This window comes from Rutidosis leptorrhynchoides, chromosome 6 (genome assembly GCF_046630445.1).
Source record: "Rutidosis leptorrhynchoides isolate AG116_Rl617_1_P2 chromosome 6, CSIRO_AGI_Rlap_v1, whole genome shotgun sequence".
Lineage (NCBI taxonomy): Eukaryota > Viridiplantae > Streptophyta > Magnoliopsida > Asterales > Asteraceae > Rutidosis > Rutidosis leptorrhynchoides.
This window is the reverse complement of record NC_092338.1, coordinates 331,187,684-331,202,942: the sequence shown is the minus strand read 5'-3', so window position 1 is coordinate 331,202,942 and position 15,259 is coordinate 331,187,684. Positions and strand designations below refer to the sequence as shown.

The window sequence follows — 15,259 nt, the reverse complement described above, 5'->3', positions numbered from 1 at the left end:
GGTGTGAATGGTGATGTTTAAAGCTCGGACTCGGAGAGGCACCGCTCTTTCTTTTCGACTTAAGGCATCGGCTACTACATTTGCCTTCCCGGGATGGTAACGAAGCTCGCAATCGTAATCATTTAAGGTTTCAATCCACCTTCGTTGTCTCATGTTTAGTTGCTTTTGATCGAAAATGTGTTGGAGACTTTTGTGGTCGGTAAAGATAGTACTCTTGGTTCCATAAAGATAGTGTCTCCACATTTTAAGTGCAAAGACAACGGCTCCGAGTTCGAGATCATGCGTCGTGTAGTTTCGTTCATGAATTTTGAATTGTCGAGAAGCATAAGCAATGACTTTCGTTCGTTGCATCAATACACACCCAAAACCATGTTTCAAGGCATCGCAATATACAACAAAGTCATCATTGCCTTCGGGAAGTAACAAGATAGGAGCGGTGGTTAGCTTCGTCTTCAAGATTTGAAATGCGGATTCTTGTTCGGTCACCCAAATGAATTTATTTCCCTTATGAGTTAAAGCGGTTAGAGGACGAGCAACCAAAGAAAAATCCTTGATGAATCTACGGTAGTATCCGGCGAGACCCAAGAATTGACGAATGTGAGTAGGAGTAGTAGGAGTCTCCCATTTACTAATGGCTTCGATTTTCGTGGGATCGACTTTAATACCTTGATCACTTACAACATGATCAAGAAATTGAACTTCCTTCAACCAAAATTCACACTTGGAGAATTTGGCATAAAGTCGTTCTTGTCTCAAGAGTTCAAGCACAAGTCGGAGATGTTGTTCGTGCTCTTCTTCATTTTTAGAATAGATCAATATGTCATCGATGAACACAATAACGAATTTATCGAGATACGGTTTGCACACGCGGTTCATAAGATCCATGAACATCGCCGGTGCGTTAGTGAGACCAAATGGCATGACAAGGAATTCATAACTACCATAACGAGTCCGGAAAGCGGTTTTGGAGACATCTTCCCCCTTAACCCTTAATTGATGATAACCCGAGCGGAGATCGATTTTCGAATATACACAAGACCCTTGTAGTTGATCAAAGAGGTCATCGATGCGAGGAAGAGGATATCGGTTCTTAACCGTCAATTTATTTAGTTCACGATAATCAATGCACATTCGTAGGGATCCGTCTTTCTTTTTAACAAACAAAATCGGAGCGCCCCATGGTGAATGGCTAGGTTGGATAAAACCACGGTCAAGTAGTTCTTGGATTTGACTTTGCAATTCTTGCATTTCGGATGGAGCAAGTCTATACGGTGCACGTGCTACTGGTGCGGCTCCCGGAATAAGATCGATTTGGAATTCTACCGGTCGATGAGGCGGAAGACCCGGTAATTCGTCGGGAAATACATCGGAAAAGTCACTAACAATTGGCACATCATCGATATGCTTCTCATCGGACTCGACTTTCTTAACGTGGGCAAGGATCGCAAAACAACCCTTACGGAGTAGTTTTCTAACCTTAAGGCACGAAACGAGGTTGAGTCTGGTGCAACTTTTATCGCCATAAACAATCAAAGGTTCACCATCCTCGATAGGAATTCGGATTGCGTTAAGATCACAAAGGATGTGAGATTTCATTTTGACTAACCAATTCATACCGATTATTACATCAAAGCTTCCTAGTTCCATAGGTATCAAGTCAATTTCAAATTCCTTACCCAAAATGTTTAACTTACACCCCCGGTAATATGTGTCGGCACTTAATAGTTTCCCGTTAGCCACTTCAATGGTATAAGTGCTATCTAATGGAAGAGGTGGAGTGCTAAAAGAATGAGTCAAAGTCTTGGATACAAAGCATTTATCGGCACCCGAATCGAATAAGCAAGAGACATAAGAATTGTTGAGAAGAAACGTACCCGTGACTAATTCATTGTCATCTCGGGCTTCCTCGGTGTTGATGTTGAAAGCTCGGCCGCGCGTATTGGGGTTATCTTTCCTCTTCGGGCATGCATTTCTATAATGGCCCGTTTGGCCACATTCATAACAAGTGCCCGTTTTTGGTGCATTGGGCAACTTTCGAGTGACGGGAGTGGTACTTTTACAATCGTTGGCCTTATGACCAATTCCTTGGCACCGATGGCAAATTAGCTTACTACATTCGCCAAAGTGATGTTTGTTGCATTTGTTGCAAAGAGGTAGATTTCCGGCATAACCCTTCTTGCCGTCAGAGGTGAAAGATTTCTTGGCAAAGTTGTTGTTGCTTGATTGGGGAGCTTCCCATTTTCTTTTGTTGTTACTCGACTTGTCCTCGGCTTTAGGTGCCGGTACTACGATTTCGTCCACCGTCTCTATCAATTTGCGGCCCATGTTCAAAGCTTCTTGATGATTAGGGGGTTTGGATGACATTACTCCGTGTTTGATGCTCTTTGGAAGACCATCCATGTAAAGTTCAACCCTTAAAGACTCGGGGTTCACAAGGTTTGGGCACATCAAGGTTAGTTCAGAAAATCGTTGATTGTAGGCCTTGAGATCGTTTCCGACCGCTTTTAGAGTTCTTAGCTCTTGTTCGAGCTTTCAGGTTTCCTCGCGCGGAAAGTATTCGGTGATCATCTTTCCTTTCAAATCGGACCAAGAGAGAGCGTGGGCTTCATCGGTACCCACCGATTGTACATAGGTGTTCCACCAAGTGAGAGTGACGCCGGAGAAAGTGTGAGTGGAGTATTTGACTTTATCTTGGTCTCGGCAACCGCTTATGCTAAAAACGGCTTCCGTTTGTTCGAACCATCGAGTGAGTACAACCGGTCCTCCGGTTCCATCGAAAGTGTGAGGTTTGCACCCCATGAAAGCTTTATAGGAGCATCCCTCGTTTGAGTTACCGGCTCCATTGTTGTTGTTGTTGTTGTTGTGGTTGTTATTATTATTGTTGTTGGATGAGTGACCGGCCATGGCCGCATCTACGGCGGTAGCTATCATCCGTTCGAGAGCTTGTTCGGGAGTTTCATTGCGGCGTACACGACTAGGAGCCATTGTTCCTTCAAGACACAAGAATATCATTGATTAGTATTCTCAATAATACTAACCGTGATATAGAATAAAGATAAAGAGAAGTTTTTCCTCGACGCGCCTTAAATTCTTTATGTCATAATGTCGGAATGTTCATATGAGTCACCGTAATATAATCCCGGCAATTATATTACCCTGATTCATATGTGCATTCGACATTATTCTATAAAGTCAAGGTGGCGTGTCAATCAAATTAAACAACGTGAGATTAAGATGAACTAAGAGTAGATATGAGTAGAAGCGTTCGAGTATAAATGCACAAGTAGTCAAGTAATTCCTACTTCAAGTCTATATGTCGGTTGTAGTCTAGACTCACCAATGTACCCTATGACTCGAGGTTGACACCAATGAACTCTAAATCCCTACAACCAACGCTCTGATACCATCTGTAGCGACAGATGGGGTAGAAACCCACCCAGTGCCTTTCCAGCTAACCGCTTGGTGACCACTGAGTGTACCTCAGACACTGATTTTACAGCCCGCATTTCTGCCAAACTGCCAACCCTCAAATTCCAAGGGATCGCAAGGGGTAAGAGCCAATGCTTCGTCACAGGTAACACTGTGAGAACCCCCTCTACGATTAACCCGCCAAAAAGCATAGTCCGTTCGGGTGCCCGGCCTGACAGTCGGCGTGCGTGACTACCTTTACGGCTAAGGTTAAACCAGCTCTGATACCATCTGTAGCGACCCGACAAAATCGTCATTGACGGCGCCGTCTACTTAGGTCCCGTTACGTGGTCATAAGTCTTTAAAACAACGTTTGACCAAAAGATATGTCGCATTCATTTCAAATGTAAAGATTGTTCAAAGTTTACAAGAATAGTTCCACCACAAGTTACGTTACAAAGTTATAAGTACAAATGAAACTTATGCGACACAATTTAAAAGTAGCCAAAAGATGCTCAAATTTGATCGGAAATTTCTGGGTTGTCACAGAATTTTCCCTGGATGTCCCTTAATAACTCTTTTTCTGTGTGGGTTATGATGACGATATCTTCTAAGTAAGCTTCTATGTTTCTTTCGACCTGGTCCTTGAAGGTCGCATGGATGACACGTTCGTATGTTGTTCCCGCGTTTTAACCAGAAAGGCATCTTGGTATATCAGAATATGCCTCCACTTGTGCCAAAAGCTATTTTGTCTTCATTGTGTGTTGCCATCAATATCCGGTGATAGCCTTTGTATGCACCTATAAAGCATTTATATTTAAAGCCTGTAAATGATTCGACCTTCCAATCTATTTTCTGTAACGGGTAGTTGTCCTTCAGGCATGCCATGTTTAAATCTGTAAAGTCTGCGCACATTCTCCATTCGCCGTTTCCCTTTTTACCATTACCGGGTTATATACTCATGTTTAGTATTTTACTTCATTCATGATCCCTGCTTTCACTAACTTCTAGGCTTCTTCTATGAGGAACTTGCTTCTATCAGGTGCCATGCCTATCCTCTTTTGTCATACCGGTGAGAAGTGGGGGTTTATGTTTAGCCGGTCATGTCGGATTCTTTCCTTACGGGTTCATCTAGAGTGATGTTAGAAGTTTTCCTAGTGCGGCTTTTGTTTCCTTTGATACCATTTCTCCTAGCATTATTCTTATGTCCGGGAACTCCATGTTTGGTAATATTGTCACGCCTGCGTTTTTCATTGGTTCTTTTACAATATTTACCTGCTTGTACTTTTGTGGATGCAATTTTGATGTGTGTATTGTTGCTATCCGGTTGGTGTAGGAAATTTTAGCAATCTGTACTTTTGAGGATACGGTACCAGATTTTTGCATTGCGTTCCTTCCTAGAATTCTGTGTACGATGGTCCGGGTGAGTGGTTCCTGACCCCGTGTCACTTCCAACGTGAGCTTTCCTATTGGCCATGTTGGCTCACTTGTGAATCCTGCTAGAGGTGTTGTGGCTTTCTAAAGCTTGTCATGTGATTCTTGGGGCAATCGCTCGTAACAATGCTCATACATTATTCCAGCGCCGTCTCCTGTGTCCGTGTATACCCTTGTTACTCTACCATTGGCTATATGGGTAGTTATGATTAGAGTTTCATTTGATGGATTTATGTTTTGTACGAGAGAAAAAGTAAATGGCATTGATTCCTATTCTTCTAGTACTTCTGCCTTTCTTCGCTGCCTATGTAGCATGTTTTGCCGTTTTATAGGTATGGAGTTTTACGAACGGATGACCTATATTTGATTCCTTAGTTCGTAGCGGATGGAGCCATTTGACCAAGCATATTTCCATTAACCGACTAGGGAACGGTTCCCAGTTATAGAATTAAGTGCAAAGAGTGAGGGGTGTATGTTGTTCGCTCTCCGGTCCGATTATTGTGAATAATTCTGATGGAGATGAAGATCTCGAAGGGGTAGCATTCAACCGATTTGGATGTATTTGACTCGAATATGGACAGAGTGAGTTAGTGAGTTGAGTAGTGAGAGAATACTTTAGAGAGAGAGAGAGAAAATATTAAATGTCAATGATTTTGATGTGACATGTTTTATGTCTTAGGAACGAAGGTAGCATATTATAGGCGAACACTAGGGTTTGTGTTGTTAATGGGCCTGACTATGCTGAAGTGTCATTCTATCTTGGGCTTGGCCAACATGGGAGTTGTGCCCAAGCCTTTTAATATTATTATGTTGGGCTTACGTGGCATCCTGATGACACGTGTGCGCACTGCCATTGGTAGGGCTTATGTGACGTCACTGCGTTGTACTAGGCTTACGTGTAAACACTTTCGTGTGGCGTGGATCGTGATCCGGTAATTGGTCACGGTTTATTTAACGGAATTTGTCTTACGAATGACCTTGATAATGACATGAACGACAAAATTGAAAGGTCTCTCTCTAAAACGTCCGACGATAATTGAAAGAGAGCGAGCACATTGAAATTGTAAGACAGTACAACACACCACCAAACCTAAATCTAAAACATATATAAAACCTCGTATCTAACACCACAATCGCCGCTACTCAAAATTCGGTCAACTAAAAAGAAAGTCGGGCATTCCATCAACACCTAACCCGAGGCCTGCAAACCAAAGTAACCACTCGTTTTCGAAAAACCCTGTATCAACTCAAGAACCAGAGAAACACTAGCCCGTCAAATAAGATCAAATCCCCGTTCGAGCAGAAAAAGGACCCCGAGAGAACACTCCGGTAAACATCAATTTTCCGAGGTCAACTAAATCAACACACGTCGACAACGACATTAAGCCCACCCGAATAGACTCGACTACATGAAAGCTATGAACTAATCAGACAAGCAACAACCAAACGACGCGAACCGCAGAGTCAAACCAATAAAAGCCAGGCCATCTCCGCCAAATTTTATGAGGACATACAAATCCTCAGACCCAAGTGACCAACAACCAGCAGGTTGTTTCCGCCGACGACCATCAACAGGAACCGACAACCATCAGCAGACCCCGACAACCGCTACACCGCCATAGGCTACGGGCAGCCATAACGGCCGCCAACAACCACTGGATCACTGACAGCCATCGACAACCACTAGTAGCCACCGAACAGCCACCATAGCGTCGATCAATAGCCCCCACCCACTAGATATAGCCACCCAGAACAGTCGTCAGCCGCTAGCAGCCGTCAACCACTCGCAATAGCCGCGGGCAGAGATCTTACCTTAACGATTGTAGAATTCGGTCAGGAATTCGTCACCACAACCGCCAAAAGAAGGAAGATGGTAACCATGAGCGGGGAGGATGATTCTGGCGAGCAAACCAACCCCGACAACCGTCCAAAATCCAAACAAATTCCAGATCCCGTGAAAAGAAAATTCGCAAGTATATTTATATATTGTGTAAACGTTTTAACTAATCAAAAGTGATCGTAAATCACTTCCTCACCTATCACATTTTACGACAACCGCTATTTTCATCCTTAACATTACACTACTGTTTTACTGAAATTTTTGAAAGTACATATATTTATATAACCACAAAATAGACACCATAGTTCTATCTCGTAACAAGAACTTGTAGCTACGGATAAGATATAAATCATCAATGGCGTCCCCTGCAGCAGCAAGTTTGTCATGGAATTCGTCTCCATGGCTCAACAACAACAACCGCATTTCAACAATCACCACCACCAACAAATTCATCAAAGTTTCCGATAAATCTTCAACTTTTTAATTTTTGCTCAAAAGAAAGCCAAGAAAACACGCAAGGTATAACCCAAATTACTCACTTTTTCTCAAAATTTAGTGTTTTTATATGCAGTGGCGATTCTAGGATTATAACTCAATTAGGTACTGAAAATTTTTTCAATACTAATTTATATATTTTAGTGATAGATTACCTTGAAAAAAATTACAAATTCGACAAATATATAGGGTACGAGTAATATAATTTAGTGGTCTTATACAATTTAAAAGAATAACTTTAGATTTGAAAAATTAGTCATACCTTTAAATTAGGGCAAATTGCCCAGAAAGGTAACATAATAGCCAATTTTTTTCAATAAAGGGTATATCAGTTTTTTCCAAGGTTGTAAAAATCGCGAGTCGGTGACGCATCGGTCGATACCTAAAAATGACGCGTCGGTCGAGCCGGGAACGCATCGGAGACGCAACGGTCATTGACCAACGTTGACTTTATTAATAAATTCTTAAATATATATATAATAGTTGATTCTGTACCATAAATTTCTTAAATAAGAATTTGAATTTAAAAGCAATCAAACTTCAAACTCAATTAATGTTACCGAGTACATAACCAGTAAGGACACAGAGAAAAGAGCGGACCAAAAAAATGAAAACAAACCCTAATTTTAAAACATATCATATCTTGACGAAAATTTGACTGATTTTGACCGTTTTTGACTAACTTTGGCCGTCTTTGACAGACTTTGACCGAACTTTTAGCTTTGACCGTCTTTTGAGTCGTTTTCAGAAAAAACGGGACGGAGAACTCAAAAAAACGACGCATCGGCCGACGCGTCGGCCAAGTCGGCCGACTTTTACAACACTGGTTTTTTCTTTGCCCATAAAGGAGTGTGATTTCAATTTAGTGCGTAAAAGGGTGTCTGATTGAAAAAGTGTTGCAATCGAGGTAAAAATTGACAACTTGGATTTTTTTTTTTCTTTTTTTTTCATTTCCATGTCATTTTCTTATGTATTATTTTTTCTTTTCCATGTATTTTTTTTTATCTTTATTTATATCCATGTCATTGACGCCATTTTTTTTATCCATGTTACAAAAAGGTCTTTTCAACCTTCATATAAAATGTGTTCAGCTTTTATATCCATATTTCTACAGATCCGTTCTCCATATTTTTCATAAGATATGTTCTTCAAAATAAAAATTACGAACACAAGCACGAAATCTGAATAGAACAATACATTCCGATCACTCTTCAGAGTAACCATATGTTGATGCTCTAAACGCGAACACGAAATCATCTCAAAATTTTTAAATCGAAATCAGATCTAAACACGAAACCGATTCAATAGATGACGGTGGTGGTTATCTAAATACGAAATCGAAATCAGTCCTACTTATAGATCTAAGTATGTGTATATGTAAGTATGTAACCATCTAAGGTGTGATCATCTTTTTGTACCAGAAAATCGAAATCGAAGTATGTGTATGTGACCGGAAGTTTGCAGGTATGGTGACCGGAAGTTTGTAGGTGTAATCTTTTTGTAGATTTGTAGTTTGCAAGTATGATGACCGGAAGTTAAAAACTTGTCGTTGTTGGACTATGGGAATTTTGATCGATCTTGAAGTGATGATACAATTAAACAAATAGTGTATTTAATTGACCGGAAGATGTTGACGGATAATTATAAAACACAGAAGATGTTTGACTTTGAAGTTATGACTGGGAAGTTATTTTGATAGGTGGAATTAATAAGTAAGAAAAGAAAATAAAGTAAAAACGCCACATGTCATATATTACCTCAATTGCAACACTTTTTCAATCAGACACCCGCACTAAATTAAAATCACACTCCTTTATGGGCAAAGAAAAAACTGATATACCTTTTATTGAAAAAGTGGCTCTTATGTTACCTTTCTGGCAATTTGTCCTTTAAATTAAGTGGTGAACTATACAATTTTTAGAGTGTATTTTCTATTAGAATTTTTCAAACTAGCGGTGATCCACGGGTATCTACTTAAATTCGCCATGTGTACGTTAATTTGTGGTTATATTTGTTGGAATTTGTAGATAATTTTGATTTAGGATGTAACTGATATTGGGAAAAAAGGGCAGCTTTTGGATGTGAAAGCTGGGTTTTACAGAAACTATTTGCATCCTTGTGGGAAAGCTCGGATTGTTACTCCTGTTCTTCTCAAGTAATGCGTACTCTTTGGTTGGTTTTATTGATTAATTTTAATGGTTGTTGTGCCAATTAAGTTGAATTTAGCTAATTTTGAGTAGGGGTTTAAGGGTTAATTAGTTATTTTTTATAATGCATGCCACCTGTTTGTGCAAATGTCAGTTAGAAATAATGTTTGAATCTGTTTGAATCTTGAATTTGCCAAACTGTCATTAGAAAATACTGTGTGAATGTGATGGCGGATAAGATAGCATTGTAGATTATAGGGCAAACTACACTAGAACGTGTCAAACTTCACCATTTTTGCTGTTGTATGTATCGAACTACAAAAAAATCTATCGTATATATTGAACTTCCCAAAACTTGCTATCGTACGTACCGGATCACCTCTTAATCGGGTGACTGGATTTTGGAACAACGTGTAACCATATACGATACCACGACACTATCTTAATTGCTGCCACATCATCGCTTTCAAGTTATAAGATGTAAAATACACACAATAGTAAGTTCTGGATAGCTTTTGCTTATATACATTATTAATTAATACATCATTTATAGTTTGATATGATTTGTAAGTAACCTGTAATGTCTTAATATAAATAAACAATCCTAATCCTCCGGAATTTATATTTTTTCTTTCTCCAGGGAAATGAAGGTTGAAGAAGAAAGAATTGAGGCTGAAAAACAACGGGTATTTACGAGCGACCTTTGAAACTTACACTTGCTTCTCGCTCGAAAGCTGACGATAGGATAAATAGAATACAGACAGACGAAAGATTGATCACATGATATATATCATGTGATCATATGTAAAGAATTCTATATCATGTTATATACGTTTTGGTTATATTGGGCTAAACGGTTTAGTTTTTGTTTAATAGGTAAAAGAAGAGGCTCTGCAGCTTGCTCGAATTTTCAAAACTGTTGGAGCTTTCAAGGTCAAACATAAGGGAGGGAAAGGAAAGCAAATTTTTGGAAGGTTTGCACTATATTATTATAAAATAACTCGATAAATAATTTTATTATCCACATTTTCTTTATAAACTCATCCTAACACAAATTATTTATGCAGTGTTACTGCTCAAGATCTTGTTGACATAATTAAGGCACAACTTCAAAGGTAATCTTCTTTCAAGTTACATCTTTAAGGTAATGTTACAAAAGTTAATCATCTTTAACATTATGCTCTTATTGACTATTAAATAAGGTAATGTGCAAATTAAGCATGTTCCCAATGCAGAAATCAAGAAAGTTTAAGCCTTTTGTTAGTGAATTAGGCTTTCAGGTTCTTAACTATAAGATTTATTCTTCTGTTGCTGAAAAGATTACTTATGAGTGTTATTATGAATTAATGTTTGTAGTGATATCGACAAAAGAATTGTTTCTCTACCTGAGATCCGAGAAACAGGAGAGTATATTGCAGAGTTAAAGCTTCATCCTGACGTCAGCGCTCAAGTGAGGTTGAATGTATTTGCCAACTAAGAAAAATAACACTTAACCGATCACGCTCTTTACACAAAGTACGTTTACTAAGCTATAAATTATAGTTTTATATCACTCTTTGCTTATCAAGTTAACTTTTTTCTGTATACCAAAGTATTAGCTAATCTATTAAATTGATTTAAAGACGAACACATAGTTAGGTAAGCTACCAGTTGTTAGCTTATATGCTAGATATGGGACATTGTATCTTGTGTTTTATAATTGGCGCAATACTAGTTTTATGTTTTCTTGGAATTTTGAATATATGCATTTTGATTCAGTTTTTACTAGGAAAAAGTTTAGGAAAAGTCCGCCATTTTTCTACAAGTAAACGCGCCCTTACTTTCCTATATACAAACAGGCATTTGTCCTAGAGGTCACCTTTCACAGACAACTCATGTGGATAGGGGAAGAATTGTCTACGTCTTACTTCCCCCATACACAACTCATGTGGTATTGGGTTTTGTTGTTGTTGTTCTTATTGTGTACAACGAGTATAACAAACCCGCACTTTATTGTGGGATGGTTTTGGTTGGTTAGTGATCAGTTAATTGGACGTTAGAAAATAAGGAATGAAAAAAGAAGCGAAAAAAAGTTGTAAAGAAAAGGTAAAAAAAAAAAAAAAAAAAAAAAAAAAAAATGCCGAATAACCAAATTACCAAACTACTTCCGAAGTTGGGGTATTTACGGGGTAAACAGTAACAGCTTCATGGGAATTAGTATTGTGTATAATATAATATAATTCGGCTCTATTTTTGAGTCAACAACAAGCGTCGATTTATTGACGTCTTGAATGTCGTTTAGAGCCTAAATTGAATTTCAGGCAGGATTTAAAACCCATGGAAATTTGATTCTACCATTTTCATGGCATCTCACTTTTATTTTTAATTTTATTTTACTATTCTTTTTTAGAAAATTTCTTACTTATTGGCCGGAAGCAAGGCCGGCTAAGGCTATGGGCGAAGCGGGCGACGGCCCTGGGCATCACGCGGTTAGGGGCATCATTTCGAAAAAATTTATTAATACTCATAGTTTAAATCTCCTAAAGATATATGTTTGTGTAACTGTTGGGGGCATTTTATAATCATTTCGCCCGGGGCATGCAAAAATTTTGACCAAAGTTTGACCGGCCCTGGCCGGAAGTCCACTCAGAAGCAACCTCTTTATCCGTCAAATAGAGAAAATAGAGAGAGAGATGACTTTCTTTACTTTTGAGAGTGTTTCACTCTGGGTGGAGAAATGACTTGTTTTTATTCTCGAATAGGGAAAGGATTGTCTACGTCTTACTTCCCCCATACACAACTCATGTGGTATTGGGTTTTGTTGTTGTTGTTGTTGTTGTTCTTATTGTATAATATAATATAATGTGCGGGTTGTACGTAATATATACTACTCCGTATGTAGGTTAGGATATGTTAGTGTTTCTGTGTTTAAAACTAGATAGTAATCTGTTTTTATTACTTTTATATGCAGGATGAATAATATGTTAAAATAGATTTAGAAATTGAAGATAGCTGCCCATGTTCAAGATCCAATATTTCTTTTGTTTTGTGTTATTTGCTCAGAATATAACATTGGTATGTACACACCCTTCTCCTTAAATTGTTTAATTTTGTCAATTAGTTCATTCTAGAGTATCATCATTAAACCGTTCATTCATCTCTTAGATGAAATACTTCATGAGCAAATCAGGTCCTTTTTTTTTTTTTTTTTTGCAAGGAGACATTCATATATATGGTAAAGCTTCCTAAAACCAAGTACCTCAAGGTTTATCAGAGTATTGGTATTTTTGAGGCCCAAATTGAACAAACATAACCCTCACATATTTTTAGATAACCACTAAAAGCAAAGGACATGCTATGATATTATTCTTCAATTTTATAGTCACAACTGGAGGTGCATAGAAAATCCGAATATCCTAATCCGATCCGATGAAAAATCCGAAGCCGCTTTTTGGAAAAACTGGATTCTAAAGAATCCAGATCTAGTTCCAACCGGTTCCAGTTAGCCGTTAGAAACCGGATATTTTCTGGATAAAAATCGGATTTTATCTAATCCGTTTTTATCCGAATCTGGATCCGATTTGGGTGTACAAAAAAATCCGAAAACTATAGCCATTTTTTTTACTGTTTTATTTTTTGACCCTTTTTTATAGATTTTTTGAGTTTTTTTTTTTTTTTTTTTATATCATTTTGCCCCCAGAATGTATTATAAATAGATGGTGTTGTTTTAATTTGAAAACACACAAACACACACACTCATTTCTCTCTAAACTTTGTACTTACACTATAATTACTCTCTAAACTCTACTTGATAATCCTATAATGGATAATTCACAAGCTTCCGCTTAGGTTGGAACCTCTTCACAACGTTACACAATCAACGATATTGCGGGATTGTAGGAAAAGCTGGAAGGCAATCCACATCGAATTGATCCGAAAAAAGTGGTTTGAGGGAAGCTTGAAGGACGCGGGTTTGATCGCCATCTGGATTATTGGATTATTGTGATCGTGCATATGTCTTGGTCTATATAGGTTCATGGGTTGATGAGGTTTATATTCCAGGTTTTGTTTAAAATTTGGGATTGGTGGTGGTTCATTATCCAGAGTTGTGGGCTCGTTCACCACACGATTTGATTTTGAGTCAGGCCCAGCTGGGTCACTCACCTTATGGATTAATAGTCTTCTATGATCGGATCCTCAGGCCCAAATTTGCTAATTGGGACTTTATGTGTTTCATTATCAGCGAGCCCATCAACAATTATATCAATATTGTTTTGGTTAGTTGGCCATTTAATATCCTAGGGGTGTTCATCGGTTCGGTTTTCGGTTTGTTCGGTGTATTCGGTTCGGTGCATTCAGTTTTGAAATTTTTTTGGCAAAATCTAATTCAAAATGAAAACCGAATCGAAACCGAAACCAAAACCGAAAACTGAATCCGAATTCGGTTCGATTTCGGTTAAAACCGAAAATCATGAAAAAAAATTCAAAACCAAATAGTTTATATGCGCCGTTACTGATGTCTTAGTAATTTACAACCTAAAACAATGACATACTATTTAATTATCAAAAATTGAATTATTTATTAATATTTACAGCTTAATTGTGACGTTTACTACTTCTGCTTTTAAAAAAACCAACATAATAATTTGAGTAAAATAAACTCCGTATAATTTAGACTACCTAATCGTCATATGAGTGAGAAACTATTTAAACGAGTGGATCCCAAAATATAATGACATTAAAACATAAATATACAAATTATATTTTAAAATTTTTGAATTCAGTTTCGGTTTTACTCGATCCGAAGACCGTATTTCAAATTCAGTTTCGGTTTTTTTCGGTTTGGTTGCGGTTTAGTACCCGGGTTAAACGGTTTCAGACCAAATACTGATCACCCTAATATCCCTTCATCACACATGGCCTCGTTGACAGTGTAACAAATAGGGTTTTCATTAATATTATTACCGTTGTTTTGCAGTTGAGCTTTGCAAGAATACACGTCGCAATTAATATTCAACTTTTCCAAGTTGATCGAATTAACTTGGCCATTGAATTCGTTATCAGGTATCCGACATCGAGACGATTCGTCCTCCATCTCCGGCAACCCTTGATTTCCGACGGGGTCATCATTCTGATCGTCTTGGAGCAGATCATCGAAGTTGAATTGGTCTTTGCAATCAAATTCAGAGTCATTATAATCTGTGTCCCATTCGCTAGAGATCTGATCACCGTTATCCAACTCAATCTCTATTAAATCATGAATATCTTCATTAATATTATTGTTATTATTTTGTGTGTCTTTTTTTTTTTTTTTTTTTAAAAAAAATGAGTTTTTTTAACCATTTCAATTCATGTAATTTGATTCTATTTTTTTCCAATTTTCTCTGATCGAATTTAGCGTCCCTCTACCACAACTCTAAGGGCATCCACCTCGTTAAAAACAATATACAACCACTAAAACATCTTAAACAAATATATATTTTTTTAGAACAGCGAATTTGAGATCATCCGAGGGGGACTTAACCACCCATTGCGATCATCTCCCGTTTCGATTATGCCGATGCAGTGATATTAACCCGCCCCCTATCGCTTCCCGAGAGGAAACCTTGAACCGATCCAAGGGCACGGCCAAGTAAAACCCCCCTCCCCTTTACCCCCCAACACAATGTGGGAAATGTGTCATGGGTGGATCCTTACATGACAGGGATAGAATTGCATTAATTGTTGCCCTGGAGTGGAGTCGAACTCCTGACCTCAAGTGTGTTAGAGGCAGGCCACTACCACTCAGGTACAACTGCAATCCTACATCTTAAACAAATATATCTTCCAGTGGCGAGTTTATGAAGAGACCCGTGGAGTCATGGGACACCGCTAGTTTAAAAATTTTTAGTAGAAATTATTCTGTAAAATGTACAGGACACCACTAAATTTAAATGTATGACCCCATATATTTTTC

At 38.3% G+C, this 15,259-nt stretch overlaps 1 pseudogene; it reads left to right on the top strand.

Annotated features, from left to right (window-relative positions):
• The first annotated feature begins 7,037 nt into the window (after positions 1-7,037).
• On the top strand, positions 7,038-10,801 carry LOC139851438 (large ribosomal subunit protein bL9c-like; annotated as a pseudogene).
• The last annotated feature ends 4,458 nt before the right edge of the window (positions 10,802-15,259 follow it).